Genomic DNA, 15,646 nt, shown 5'->3' with positions numbered 1-15,646 from the left:
CAGAGTCGCATCCTACATCATCTCGGCTTGATTACAGTTTTTTTTTTTCTCATTCTAAATCTGGCGTCTAGCCACTGCGCTGCAGCAATTACCATATTATACTGCACTCTATGAAACATGCAATTTACTCATTACCTTTGCAGTCACAGTTTTATGACTGGCTGCATCTTTTACCAGCTCCCCATCTTTTACTGTACAGTATGCCCCTACTGTCTTGCTGCCTCTGTGGAACGGCTCATAAAACACTGACACCATCCTGTGTTTCACCGCCTGTTTCTTATTGGATTTTAATCAACTCTAATCAGCCTCCAAAATATGAAGATTTACAACAACAACTAGAAACTTGTCATTCAACGTAAACACATTCCTTCCCCTACGTATTTACAGGATGCACAACAATGTTCAAAATAATCCCTCATCATGTAGGCAGTTGTGCTGGCACAGGCCAACTGCAACATACACAGAGACTCCCTGGCACGCTCTCTCTCAAACATACACACAGATTGGCTTTCACAGGTTCTCCAATAAAATACACATAAATTAAGATTTGTCACTGCCTCAAACAAACATACACATAGGGTCTTTGTTACGGTGACTCTGAACCAAACGTATAAATTTTTCCTACAGTCTCTCTCAAATAAACATGCATACAGTACAGTACAGAGTCCCTGGTACAGTAACTGTATAGACAGACACTACATATGGCAGCATGGGAGGCGGCCATGTTGCCGTGTTTAGCAGTGGTGGGCGAGCACTCTCAGGGAGAGGAACCAGACATCGTCCCGAGTGTGATTTACGAGCTGGTCACATCGCCATTCATCAATGCTGCTTTTAGCGTGTAGATGAGTCCAGCTCTGAGCTGTCTCACTGGAGAGTGGGATAAAGGTTAGAAAGGATGCCCCAGGGCTGTCTGGGCTTTGTTTGATGAACAGCATCCTTATCTGGTACTGTATGATAATGTTCGGTGGGGGGAGAGAGTGTGACTGAAGTTCTTTTGGATGGAATTTCTGGTTAACTCATGAACTGGGGAGACTTATATAACAAACCAATATGATACAAACAAGCTTGACAACACTTAGCCCTAAAAAGTCCCAATTGGTTATTATTGCACAAAATGATCTCAAGAACTCTCCAGTTCCTATTAAAATATGAATGTACGGCAAAGCAAAATAGTGTCCATCATTTGAAAAAGAGGTCAACCTTTTGTTGTAAGAGAGACAGAGAGAGAAAGAGAGAAAGAGAAACAGTTAATAGAGGGTTGACAATGCTTCAGTTTCTTTCAGGCATTTTGTTGACAATGAACAGTGTGAGGCTGTGACAATGGCTGCCATGGCCTGGGGTGTGGAGAGGCTGCCTAGCCTCTGGAGAGCTCTCAGCTCCCACGAAAACCACTCAGGTTTTTACTAATTAGTATTCAAAGAGGGCAACTTTCGTATTTGCAAATTAATAACGCCCCCCCCCCCCCTCCCCCCCAAGAGTGTGACAGGTGTTCAAAAAACGTCTGACAAAATTACTTGTGAGATTTGGCACTGTGATACATGTCACCAGTAAAGAGGTGAGGGAAAGATTCAGGGGTGCCCTGGTTGGATGGAAATATATAGTTGGGATAGGGCCCACTGTACATGACATGACGGATCGATAAACTGTCAATTAAAACCAAATGTTGAAAATAAACACCTATTTTCCCAACAATGAATTCTGCCGACGCCCATGTGTGATACAATGACAGCCTTCCGAGGCATTTACCCGTCTTTTGTTACAGGAACAGCAATGGAAGCTCCATGATAAGAGGCAGTTCCTCTTTTGTTTTTATTTCCTAAAGGAGAGATATTCAGAGCATTGTGGGTGGGGGGGGCTTCTCTGGAAATCCATGTCCGTGCCACCTCACTGGATCTGTGGCTGAACCTAATCTCTGGCCAGCATCAGGATAGCCCAGACGGATCTGATGAGGATGGGTTTTAACTAAGTCTGGTGGCTCAGAGCAGCTAAACAGCTTTCAGTTTGTATCAAAGGGTTACGGTTAGGGTCAGTGAGCTACTGAGCATTATATCTCCTTATTGCTCTGGAGTTTGAAGCAAAATCCTAAACCATGTCTTCTCAGGCTGTCCTTCAGTTCCACCCCAGGAAAAAAAAGACATGATCCTCCTTCCTCCCAGCCACTTTGTGTGACACTGTTCAGACGGTTCCCTTTCCGCTGCCAAACCTTATCATGGCCAACCCTCTCTTTGTCTCCTCTATCTCAGATAGATAGCTTCTCACATGCTGCCGTGTCTGTGCTCTGACTGACAGGACTGACTACAATATGCTGTATCTCTGCACGGCTCAACTCTGGGTCTTCTCTCCGAATGTGTCAAATGTGCATCCTATCGCTTGTGTTTCTTTGGGGCGTTACAAAGCTAGGAAGTGAAAAAGGATAGGGTGAGGATGTTCCTGTTGTTCCTTAACATGATTCATGGTCCTTGTTTCTCTAAGAGCTTGATTTTCTCTCTCTCTCTCTCTCTCTCTCTCTCTCTCTCTCTCTCTCTCTCTCTCTCTCTCTCTCTCTCTCTCTCTCTCTCTCTCTCTCTCTCTCTCTCTCTCTCTCTCTCTCTCTCTCTCTCTCTCTCTCTCCCTCCCTCCCTCCCTCCCTCTCTCTCTCTCTCTCTCTCTCTCTCTCTGTCTCTCTCTCTCTCAGGTAGAGTGGTAGCTATGGTTGGGCCAGGCTGCTGCATAATCATCATGAATGCTTGGGCACCGCTGTCTGTAATAGGCCCCTATATTAGAGGACTGAATGGTGTCTGTCTAGACGGTTTAATTAAGGATGGGTCTAAAACGACCTGTCATTAGAGCCCTCCTGGAGGAGAAGGAACAGTCACGGCATTGTCAGCTCAGGTGATCGTATCTCTGCTCTTATCAGTTGCTCATTGGACTGTCTCCCCAAGCAAGTAGAAATTGTACATTTGTGTATTACCTTACCGGCTTGATGACATTTCGGGAAAGGTTACTGACGGAGTAAATTTAGAATCTACTAAATGTACTATGTTCTGTTGTTTTTGTTCTGATCTTAGATTTGCCGTGTTTATAAGTTCAGTGCTTTTGAGATATAGACAAAATACTTCAGGATGTATTGTCCTGAGGCAAAATAAAATTACTCTAATTGCTTCATTCAATATGTTATTCTATTTTTTCACTTTTGAAAAATCACAAACATCTAGCTGACTTGAACATCCCCAGGCTGAGAGAAGACAGCTCCGTCTCAGTCATTCCATCCTCCTGGGTAATGGCCGACCACTTTCCTGCCTCACTACCGTCAGCCCCTTCCATTAAAACCACAGCACAGGTGAACATTTGCAGACGGAGCAATTTTCACTCTCCAATTTTTGCTTTGGGTTCCGTACGCTCCCTTAGTGGCCATGGACAGAGAAGCCACTTCAATTATACACATCCCACTACTGTCTTTTACAGTAGCACTGGCACAGGCTTTTGATAGACACGGGCAGAGATGCTGGGTGAGATGAGAGCTTTGTGATGACTGGGGGGAGTGGGGAGCTGTGAGCGGGGGGGGGGGGGGGGGGGGGCGCTGAGATGGAGTGCTCCTGTGCTGGAAATGTGATTAGGTGAGATGGGGGTGTCTCAGGGACTGTGGGTCGAAGTGTCTCCAGGGAAATAGGGAAGAGAAGAAAGAAGGTAAATGAATTCCAACTCAGTAGGTAGGATATATGGTGGGGGGGAGGGAGCTGGCAAACTGAACAGCAATGCTGAGAGACTATGCAGTGTAGTCGATGTTTAATAAGACTAGCCAACATTATAAACATCCGCATGCATGCGGGCACACACACACACATACATAACCATTACACTGGCCTTACAACTACCTTCTCATCTACAGAACTGTGGTTATCAGGTTATCAGCAATTTTTATCAACCACAGTCTGGAAGGAAAGGAGAAAGGGAAGTGTGGCCGTGGAGTGCTGGCAGGAGAGTATCTGTACAGACCTGGAGAGTGCCTAGGGCAGCAGGGACCCATTAATTATCCAATGCATCGACGTTTTGACGAATGGCCTTGTGCCACTGTGGCCCTCACAGCATTGACTTGACCCTGCAGCACAAGGGGCCCTCTGACTCCCAGCACCTCCAAGTAAATAGGTCTGCTGTCTGACAATCCCCCCCCATTAGATGAAAATGAAATATGGACCTGCCAAGATGATGCCATCGTCTTTACGATGTGTGCTCCACTGTTTCATAAAAAAGAATCAGAGAGAAAGCAGTTGGAGTCAAGTTCAACTGGTTGTGGACGGTAGAAATGGCTTTCTAAATAAAACAACAGTCTGTTCATCGCAGGGGATGTTTTCATTCAAAGGGAATTAAAATCTGTATTTCCTTCTTATGCAAATGGTCAGTGTTGCATGGGGTCTCACCACTGTACGCTTGGCAGGTGATTTAAGTGTGAGGTTAGCTCTCCCAGAAAGATAGCTGCAGCACTTACTGTAGGCCCCTGCAGGGCAATACCCCTGACAGCCCCAGCTATGGCCACAGTGAAATACGACAACATTAAGAAGAAAATGTGATGAGTCAGTCCTGTGTGAGAATGGGCTCTTCTGGAACTTCTGCAGTCGTTATATTTCAGCCTGTAGAAGTAGTGTCTGGATAGTACTAGCATCCATGTCTAATCTGGTATTTAAACAGTTTTTGCACTACCGGTAAATGGAGTGTAAAAACTTTTTGCCACCAAAGCAGATTCTAACTTTCTTTTCTTCAGAGGTTTCTAGAATAAGTTAATCTTATATCTTGTGTCTTTGAGGCCACAAAGCAGGGTTCTTTGACATAGGATAAGAGCTTTTCCATTCAGCAATCACTTCAACATGATATCTTCAAATCCATGAATACCTCTGTAATGGCAAAGGTGGACTTTTATAGTGACAGGCATTTCAAAGAAATATAATTGACATCGATTAAAAGAGGCCAAGGGAAAATAAGGCAGAGTTAAATGAAGGACAAATGAATAATGAATAAGGACAAATTCTATTCCACTCAAATCCCATTTCAGGGATGCAATTACAGCGAGGCCCTTAGTGCTGATCGAGGTCAATCAGTGAGGAGGGATCTGACGAGGTTTGCTCCATAGCTCCATTGATCCATAGAGAGGAAATAGGAACAATGGACTTTTGTGATAGGACTCCAACCAAGGCCAAACACTGAGACAACCTTATACATTTATGCATTTACCCTCAATTTTTTAGATAACTATTTATGCTATGCCAGCTATATAAACCTGGTTTGAATTTTTCCTTAACCTTGATTTGAAAAAAATGTAGCCCTTTACAATCATTCATTTATGAAATATACTATAGGTCCTAAAGGACTAAACTGATTACAGTTAATGTTCTCCTAGAAGATGATAATGCAGAGTTTTACCAAACGCATGGCTAATTGCTTAAAACAGAAACATTAGACACAGAAAGCTTTTTAACTCCTAAATCAAGTCTGATGTTTTCAGTTTCATTACAATCCAGTAATATAAAGTATTTAGAGTGACTGGTTGAATTAGTGCTTGATTCCCATTAATCCTGGGTGTAGCGGGTTCTCCATTTGCTCACTGTAGGGGAACACGTGCATGTAAAAAGCATTTCTACAATGTCATTATGATAACAGATGAGTTTCCAACACTCAGCCACACATAAGTTGCTTTTAATGTTGTTTGCCTCAGCTTGAGCAAGACCTCAGACTATGGGAGCGAGCGTTCACATGCGCAATTAGTTTTAATTATAAAAATACACTCTTTCACCAAATGAAAGAACCAGACTAGTAACGACATGATCGCAACCTGAAAACAAAAGGCTTCAAGCTCAGCAACTTGATAGATAGCAAAATGGAGGGAAATGTTGGAGCGCTGTATTAGTGGCCCGGGGGGAAGATGCCATCAGTCATCCTGCTGTGTGGTAGCAGCTCAGAGACCCAGAGGAGCTCTTCTGCCAGTCAGCTTCAGAATGGGACATGACAAGTGACTCACTCCTTTGGGTGTGTGCACATTTCCCTGCGAAGGGGGGTGTCAACTGGTAGAGGATGTGTGTGTGTTTGTGTGTGTGTGTGGGGGGGGGGCGGGCGGGGGCGGTTTGTTGAAATAATTGGGATGAGAGCGTGGGCAAAAAAAGGAAGATAAACATCCTCAGGAATTTGGAAAGAGAAGGTTTTGCGATGAAGAGATCAAACTGGCTGAGAGCCAGGGAGATAGACAAATAACACCTAACACACGGGGCTCATTCCAGACACACAACACTAAGTAAAGCAGTGAGCCATGACAAATCCTGCACTATGAGGGGCAAACAGCAAATGTCTCCAGGTAAACAGGCTTTCTTGGGCACTGGAGGGTTTGAGTCAGAGTCTGATGCCAAGCATGACAACCATGATGCGCTGTTGTAATGTATGCTTGTAGCCTGACAGTGCGTCCATAAACTGAAACTATTTGCAAGACAAAGTAACAAAACCGTTTGGCAGCGTGTGAGACCTCTGTTAAGGTCGCACACATAAGAAAATGTGTCCCTTTGTGATATGCAGCAGTAACCAGGATTTGACTACACTGTATAGAGTGTGGAAATGCAATGGGGACTGAATTAAGAGCTGCATGTCATGTTTTGCATGAATGGTTACTGGGAAACAATAGCGGTGCTTGCTAACTGGATGGACTCACAGATCGTCTGCAGATAAAATGCAAAGTCTTTGTGGGGCCTTTGTTGTGCTCCAAGTCAGCATTAGCGCCTCTTTGCCTAGAGTCACAAGGGCAGGGACACCTGCTCTCGCTTTCTCTCGCTTCGCTTTCTCTCACTCTTTCTCGCTCTCGGTCTCTCTTGCTCTCTCTCGCTCTCATTTTTATAAAGAAAACCCAGCAATCTGCTTTTTCTTTATTTCTTTTTCTTATTTATTCTATTGTTTATTTTGGTGTATGGTGTTTATTCATGTGTGTTTTTTCCTTTTCCTCATGTGTTTGTCATACTGTTTTGTATCTGTGTTGGTTGTGTCACTTGTGTGGACTGTGCTTCTGCCTCCTGGACAGGTCATCATTGTAAATGAGAATTGGTTCTCAATTGATTTTACCTGGATAAATAAAGGTCAAATAAAAAATTAAAGAAAAGGTGAGGTGAAACACAGCACTGACCTTCAGGACATACATACACATACATAATACAAAGTGTATATATACTGCATATATATGTTTGAGTGTGTATAAACATATACACATCAAGTTTAAATGTATATACCGTGTACGTATTTATGCACACACAAATACATGACTATGGAACCCAGTATAGATTGTGTTGTACGTCTGTCAAAGTGGCTTCACTGTCAGGGAAAATGTCCTTTTTCTTCTCACCATTTCACCCCTGTAAGAAAAACCCTTTGCAGAACTTGGGTCCAATAGAGCATTCTTGTGTTCTTAGTGGATTGGTGGGTTCTCCCCACAGGGCTGATGAGATGTTGAATAGAGACATTGATGGGAGGGTTTACATTTACATTTAGTCATTTAGCAGACGCTCTTATCCAGAGCGACCTACAGTAAGTACAGGGACATTCTCCCCGAGGCAAGTAGGGTGAAGTGCCTTGCCCAAGGACACAACGTCAGTTGGCACGGCCGGGAATCGAACTGGCAACCTTCGGATTACTAGCCCGCTTCCCTCACCGCTCGGCCACCTGACTCCCTAGTTGAGTTTAATGTGTTAAACTCAGGATGAGAAATATCAGCAATTACACAGTACACAAGGTTAATGGTTATATGTGCTTGTCTAAGTTATATTTGCTCTGTGCCATCCTTCTCAATGATTTAGCTTCATATAGATGATGGTTACCCTTGTGCTGCAAAATCAGCCAAGGCCTCTTTCTAGGCATAATAGGCCGTTGATGGAATGCAAAATGATAGACTCTGACTTTGAAGGTCTGAGAGGTTGTCTTGATTGTTTTTTTTATTTATATGGATATCGATTAAAGGCCATCTGTTGTGATATTCTGTTCTTTGTCCTCTGTGATAATCGTAATTTTCTCTCTTTGAAATTAGTTCTTGTTAAGATTTGGCAGACTTAATGAAGAATGAAAAAAAGAAAGGGAACTAGAGAGGGTACAATTTCTGGGGAAATTGTAGGGTGTGCTTGCTTGCGTCGGTTGGACAGGGGTCCGTTTTTTAATGACATTTTTACAACTGATATTTCTGTATTTTATATAAAAATGCATACTTATTATTTATAAAGATGACATAGATTTAAAAGCATTTTTTTTTTGCTGCTCATTTACAACTGAAAATACGAGTGAAGTGTAGAATGAAATGGATGTCTTCTCATTTCCCCTGCAAGAGGCAGCCTCATTGTTGAATCAAAACGAATAAATTTGGCAGACCGGTGTACAAATTGACCTAATCTCTATGACTTAAACGTCCTTTTAAGTTTTTCCCTTCTCGTGATATTTTCATGCATTTAGCCTACTCATTGCATTCATTCATTAATAAAGAACCCCCTTTGAAGATTATTCTACGACGTTACCCGGCAGTAGAAGATGGAATCGCGATTCAAACAGTACCATCTGCTAACTGAAAATATGCCCCCCAAAACGTAAATAAGCTTGACATTTATTTAGTGGAAAATCGCTCATCATAAAAAGCTCACTGGTAGCGATCATTGTAAGGTAACAACGCAAAATGCGATATAGCCCTGTGTGGAGAAGCTGCCCCGGTAAATTCTACTACTACGGTACAGTACTAGACTACTGCTGTGTTCGTCTCGGTAGCGATTGCGTTGGTTGAATTCGATTAAATGTTCCGTTGTACGGTTTAGGCTGAAATTAATTATTTTCATGAACAGATTGACAAAGTTTAGGCTGTGGCAATGAAGTTCAGGTTAGTAGTTAGATAGACTTTTGATTTAAGTAAGGGGAGTGCCGAACATGTTCTGTCGCCGTTTGACTTCCTAAACAGCTGTGTATGTTAGATGTTTTTGTCAGGTGTCTCGCGTAGGCTACAGCGTTGCAGTGATACACTGGATTGAAACCACAGGTAATGATAATTTCACCCACAAATCGTTTACTTGTAATCTAATGTCATAATAAATCCTACAACGAAAATGTATATGTGAGGAATGTTTATTTTAAGGATTGAAAACAGATAACGCTACATCATAGACCACTGTAGTATGTGTTGCCCGGGCAACAGAGGCTAATGTCATGATGCTAATATTTCAGTGAAATAGTAGACTACTGTTTCCGAAAGTAGATGTGGGCTTACTTCCTTAATAATATCAGCTAATATTGTACATTACACATCACAATTGTGTGTCATATCACAAAGTAAAATGAGTAAATAGTTATCACCCTGGCCTCTTTGCTTGTGGCGTTCCTGCAGCTGCCTTGCAGTAAAGCTATAGTTAGCCTAGCTATCCCCCAAGTTAACAGATGCGAAACGAATGTTCTGCTACAGGTAGTCACGCGTGGTTTCGTGACGTTAGTGACGTAGTGACGTTAGTAACGTCAGTGAATGTGGCTAGCAAATTAGCCACCGTTAGCTTCACTTTTCGCCACAAAAACTTAACTTAAGCCCAAACCATGCAACGGAACGTAAATTCCAATAGAAGCAACGCAATCGCTACCAAGACGAACCTTTTGACACCGCCGTTGTGTATGTAGGCCAAATATTGACTGAGTTTTAGGGGGGCGAAAATAAATAAATAATAAATAAATATATATGTGAGAGAACAAAGGTTGTGCTCTCGCCGAAGGCTTGAGCACACCCAATTAAAAAACAACACCAAGACGCTTAAGGGATGACCCACTGATGAATAAGGAGGACAGCACACATTGGAGATCAGTGCTGTCACACCAAAATATCTACCTGGCCTTCACATGGAATAATTCCCTACCCATTCTCTACCCATTTCCTTCCTGTTTGCTGCCTGCCTGTCAATCTGCCTGCCTGCCTGCCTTCCTATCTGCCTGCCTGCCTGTCAATCTGCCTGCCTGCCTGCCTGCCTGCCTGCCTGCCTGCCTGCCTGCCTGCCTGCCTGCCTGCCTGCCTGCCTGCCTGCCTATCTGTCTTCCTCTGCCTATCTGTCCTGAGCCATTAGCCTGTGTTGTGTTAAGGCTGCCTCCTCTGGGACCATCCTCTCTTGCTCCTCTAATTATGCCACATGTTAATAGGCAGGGACCCATGACGAGGAGCACAGCAGCAGACGTTATTAGTTTGGCTCCTTCAGAAGAATAAAATTCAATCAGATGCCACCGATTGCACTGAAGAACAGGGTCACTTGAGTTCTGCGTCCCGGCGGTCCTCTGGGCTTTAAGCAGGGTTTTACTGGAAGGGAGAGAGTGCGGTGTTTCACTGCTTCTCAGCCTGAGAGTCAGGGAGGAGGGGGGAGGGGTCAGTGGGAGAAATGTAGCGTTTCTGATAAACGATCAGAGTTTAGAGGTCTCCCTAACCTTGGTGCCAGTTTAGTTTTCTTAGCGATGATTTCACTTAGGGAGGGGAGAGAGAGAGAGAGAGAGAGGGTAAGAGAAATGGGAGGGGAGTCGTGCACTTCTGTGGCCCCGTCTCCTCTCCTCCAGATGCTGGCTAGACTGACTGGAGCCTCTCCTCTGGTACAGGGAGCTCCAGGTGTGAAGCCTCTCTCTGATCCCCCCCTCACACACACGGAGGCTCCTACCACGGAGACTTATCCAAACACCCTGGGCCCCCTGGGCGACAGACATGCCCTCCTCTCCGACCCCCTCCCCCCCTTTCCCGTCCTGGGCCATGTGTGGCCCACCCACACCATCCAACCGTGAGCTTGGTCAGGGGCGAACTGGCTAACACAGTCCAGGCATCGACACCTCTTTCCAGCCTCCTTGTCCTGCAGTGCTGGCCCCCACCCTCCCTGCCTGCCCCTCCACCATGATTGCCCTGGGTCCTCTCCTACCCCCCTGGCAGCTCTGCTGCCAAACACTGCTAGATTGTGTCTGATTGGGTTATATGGCGTGTCAGCTCAGTTGTTATTCATGTAATGTAATCTCTGGCAGCAACGGTCGTAAAGCATTTCACACTTGTCATGTTTCGACTCCCAGGGTTGTTTTGGGTCAGTGCATCATCAGAGAAAGGGTGCTTAGAAACGGGAGCCCTAATTTGCTAAAGTGCCATTTCCTGCAGCTAGCCGTTGAGTCGCTTTCCATTAGTGTAACTACAACATAAATATGCCTCTTCTTTTTCCTCATAAAAACACTTTGGCACAAAACCTCCTTTACACGGTTGTCGGGACTTGACATGACTGCGTTATTCCATGGGTCATCTTCAGAAGTTTTTCCTTGGGTTGACAGAGGCCTGTTATATCGGGAGTCAGGCGGCTGAGCGGTGAGGGAAGCGGGCTAGTAATCTGAAGGTTGCCAGTTCGATTCCCGGCCGTGCCAAATGACGTTGTGTCCTTGGGCAAGGCACTTCACCCTACTTGCCTCAGGGGGAATGTCCCTGTACTTACTATAAGTCGCTCTGGATAAGAACGTCTGCTAAATGTAAATGTAAGCTTCATCTAGAACAAGGAGGAAACAGAAGAGAGGAACCCTGTTGACGTTTATAATTTAAGTTTTGTGCCACAAAAGGAATTAAGGCCACATTGTAGTTAATAAGCAACAGAGTGCCAAATAGAACTCTCTTTGACTCTCTTGGTATAAAAAAAAAAAAGCTGACATCACAATATTTAATGCCGGGTACATTACATACTTATGAAAACACCACGATATATACAGGACTGTAATACAGCTGATCCCTTGTGAAGCATCTTAGATGCTACATTGCTCTCCCTCTCTGGGTTGAAAATGAGGTGTCATGTTTTTCCTCTCCTACTGAATGCCTCAGTGTTCTCCTCTTTACCTGGACAGCACAGACAGCCTGTGGTCACGGAGACAACGACACCGTGCATTGAAAATGGCGTCTGTCCCTGTCGAAACATTTGTATGTAACCTTGCCATTGTGGACAGTCTTTTGGAGTAAGGGACTGTGTGGAACCATGTGGGAGCTCTTACGAAGCCTCAACTCTGTGTGTTTATACAGCACTTATAGAGAGGCAGAGTAATGATTGGGATATTCCACTATTTCCCCAAGCCAGGATCTAAATGGTTTCCAGCAGTGACCGCAACAAGCCTGGCCTGCACAGCCAGTGGGATGCAGTTTAGTGAGGCCACCATTGGCTTGTGGCCTGAAAATTGTCCGGTTCTCAGCCAGTTTACACTAAGTATGGAGATGCGATAGGAGAGGGAAAAAACCCTGCATGGAATACGGTACATGGGAGAAACTATGAGCATTTGTTTGAATTTGTTAAAATCTATGAGACTTTTTTGTATGTCGCTTTGGATAAAAAGCATCTGCTGAATTAACATGTGTAAATATAAATGATTCAATTTGAATCACTGGCTACATTTGATTAATCTTCATCCCATGTCATGGAGAGGACAAAATCCTTTAGCTGCTAACTAAAAGCTTGAAATAAAACGAAAGGACTGCTTATTATTGAGTGTGAACATGAGCGCGGCGAGCTGGAAGCAGATCGTGTCTCACTACAGGTGTCCAGAAGGTGGATCAAGGCCAGTGTGTGCCGTGGTCGAGCGTCTGCTTGTTTGTGTGTCAGCAAGCTGGCACCACGGCAGAGAGATGCAGGTGGTGCTGGGGGTTTAGTGATGTAGGCAGGCAGAGAGGCAGGTGGGACAGGCAGAGAGGCAGAGGCAGAGAGGCGGGCAAACAGGCAAGCAGGGGAGCAGGCTGGCAGGCAGGCTGGCAGAAAGGCAAAGTCAGGGAGGAAGGCAGACAGGCAGGCAAGTACCGTAGGCGGGCAGGCAAAAAGGCAGGCTGACAGAGAGGCAGACAGTCAGGCAGGCAGACCGGTGGCTCCAGATCAAACAGGACCGGGAGAGAGGGCAGATGTTGCAGCTGGATGACAGTGTGGCAGGCCCTGGGGCGAGAGTAGCCCCAGCTGGGGGAGCCGCGGACCTGGCTGGCTGCAGAGCTCCAGTCCCCCGGCTGCCTGTGTCTCCAGGGCCCCTGCCCTCGTGCAGGTACCCAGCCACCTCGCCCGGGGATGCGGGGGGGATGAAAGGCAGCCACACAGATGTCCCCCCTGCTGTGGTTCACTGGCCCAGCCAGGAAATGTCATGTTTGGCATCTGGTGGGAAGCCTTGCAAACCTCTACTCGTCTCTCCACTCACCCCCACACCACCACTCCTCTGTGCCCTCCCAAAAAACACAGTTAAGCTCAGGGCCACTTATAAACACACATGCTATATATACACTAGAACACAACATCACAGTACAAAAATCAGGAAAGTAAAAGACTGTGTCCTCTTGCAAGAGGTGTTATGTGTCCCCCTACTGCTAATGGGTTAGCATGGCTGAACGCTGCACACAGGAAATGCAAACAAGTGCATTTTTTCACACAACCTCACTTTAGACATGGGATGTTATACTCCTGCAGAACAAAATCTGTGTCCCACCACAAACTCAAAAGTGTTTGCAAACTCAAACCTGTCAGTGGACACGTGTAGGGGTGCTCGGGGGTGCGCGGGGGTGCACGTAAGTGTAGGGAGTTGGAAGTCGGAGTGGAGTTTGCTGTGTAGGTCGAAGAGGAGAAGCGGAGCTCATCATTAGGGCGGCAGCTGCTCAAGCCAGACTCTCCACTGTCTCACCCACAGGGAGAGAGAGACGGCATCTGTCTGCTTCTCCCCCTACGGACACAACCCTCCCTGCGTACCAGCCCGGCCAATTCAGCCTGAAATGGTAACAAGGTCACCTCTACCAACATCGCTATCACCACCCCGCCACCCTTATTCCACCCACCCACCCCCACCCCACCCCCAGCCCACTTTACCCATGTACCACCCTCCCATCCCTCCCATCCCTCTCTAGCCATCTCCACTACTTAATTTGATCTCAAACTCATATATTTTGCTACAAACATTAGTTTTTGTATACACGCAAGGCCTGTTTTCTCGTACAAATACATATTGTTTTTATATGAGTATATGATTACTTCTGGGTTTGTGTGTGTGTGTGTGTGGAGGGTGAGGAAGGTGGCAGAATCCTATCTTCATGTTTCTTCGAAGCCTGTCACTGCTGCGCCTCCTTTCTCTAGCCCAGACATTGTAGTTTGAGCGTTACTTTCTTTGATATGTTTCTCTATTAACTATGTCGGCACGCTGGTATGCCACTCTCGAGCGGACAACTTCCGAGATGAGGAGCCTGTATCTCTCTCTCTCTTTCTCTCTCTCTCTCTCTCTCTCTCTCTCGCTCTCCGAGTCTCCCCTGAGTGCCCATCTGTTGGTGCTGCTGTAGCACCAGCCTGCATTCAGAAGAGAGACAGCTGGACGCTGGAACAAAACTCTTTCATGTTCGTTCACGTTCACGAGAGGTAGGATTGTAAACATCGCAAATATATCCGACCGGAAAAAACAAAGCATCGCTTTGTGAATAATGTATTTGATGTTTCTTCAGGGAAAACGTGGGATGTTTCCAATTTGACATCCCACACACTTTGAATGGCATTCCAGAGAGCCCTGGTGAGTGAGCGTGTGCAGGGGACGTGTCCACTGCCTGGTCTGTGGACACACAGATGACCCGGAGAGGCTCTGGCATCATGGAAGTGGCGGGCATCTCGGAGTGGGACCAATGGGATGGCAGATGAAGAGACCAGCGAGGCTGCATGGCTCCATCTGGAGCCGGCCTTGGTAATTATGGGTAAGAGAAGCGCCCTCAGCGTGGCGCCATCTGCCGAGGGGGGGCCGGCTGGGAGTCGTGGTGGTGGGGGGGGTGCTCAGAGGGCTTGAGCTTGCCTATGACAGGAGGACCAGCACCTGCCTCAGGGCCGCTGGGCCGGGCCGAGCCGGGCCCTCTGAACAGCGCCTCGGACCCAGAGCCAGCCAACCAGAAACACGGGTCAGCAGCCGTCTGGTGCCCACATACACAGTGTGGGGCTGGCGATAGGACCTGGCTGCAATCTGGTCCTCTTCAGCACACACTGCTCCTCTCTTTGATGGCAAGGGCGTGTACACTGTTTACTGTAACCTGCAGTCCACCCGTTTTAAGACTGCACCAACTGAACATGTTTAGTAATGTTTTACTTAAGGAATTAATAAATTAGAGTCTTGGTTTAAGTAGGTAAGTCCTGAGATTGGGGTGGGGGGGGGTAGGAGGGGTTGTGATGTGGTGGTCTTCTCTGTATACAATATCAGATGTGCTTTAGTTTTGTTGCATCTACAGTTTAAGTTCATTTACAGTTATGTTTCACAATTAACTTTATTACTATGAGGAATCAGTATGATAGTTAGGAACCAGGAGTCCCATAACTAATTCCCAATCACACCTGTGCTACATTCCAAAGCTCTTTCATATGCATGTCATGGAAGTCTTGACTTTTGTGAAAGGCGTTGTTGCTGTGTTGTCCTTCTGTTACTGCTATTTGCTCCCTCCCTCCCTCCCTCCCTCCCTCCCTCCCTCCCTCCCTCCCTCCTCTTAGCGTAGTCAGACAGTTTCAACAGATTGGTAGAATTCAAAATGTGGTGAGGGGAGCTCTGTAGTGGAGATAAAATGCCCTGCTTTGATCCCCGCTCACTTTGTTGCCCCCCCCCCCCACACACACATGTGCCTGTCAGAGTGCATGACAGTCAAGCACCAGGTTGTGCC

The sequence above is a fragment of the Osmerus eperlanus genome, chromosome 8 (genome assembly GCF_963692335.1).
Source record: "Osmerus eperlanus chromosome 8, fOsmEpe2.1, whole genome shotgun sequence".
Classification (NCBI taxonomy): domain Eukaryota; kingdom Metazoa; phylum Chordata; class Actinopteri; order Osmeriformes; family Osmeridae; genus Osmerus; species Osmerus eperlanus.
The sequence above is the reverse complement of the archived record's forward strand: the minus strand, read 5'-3'. Positions refer to the sequence as shown.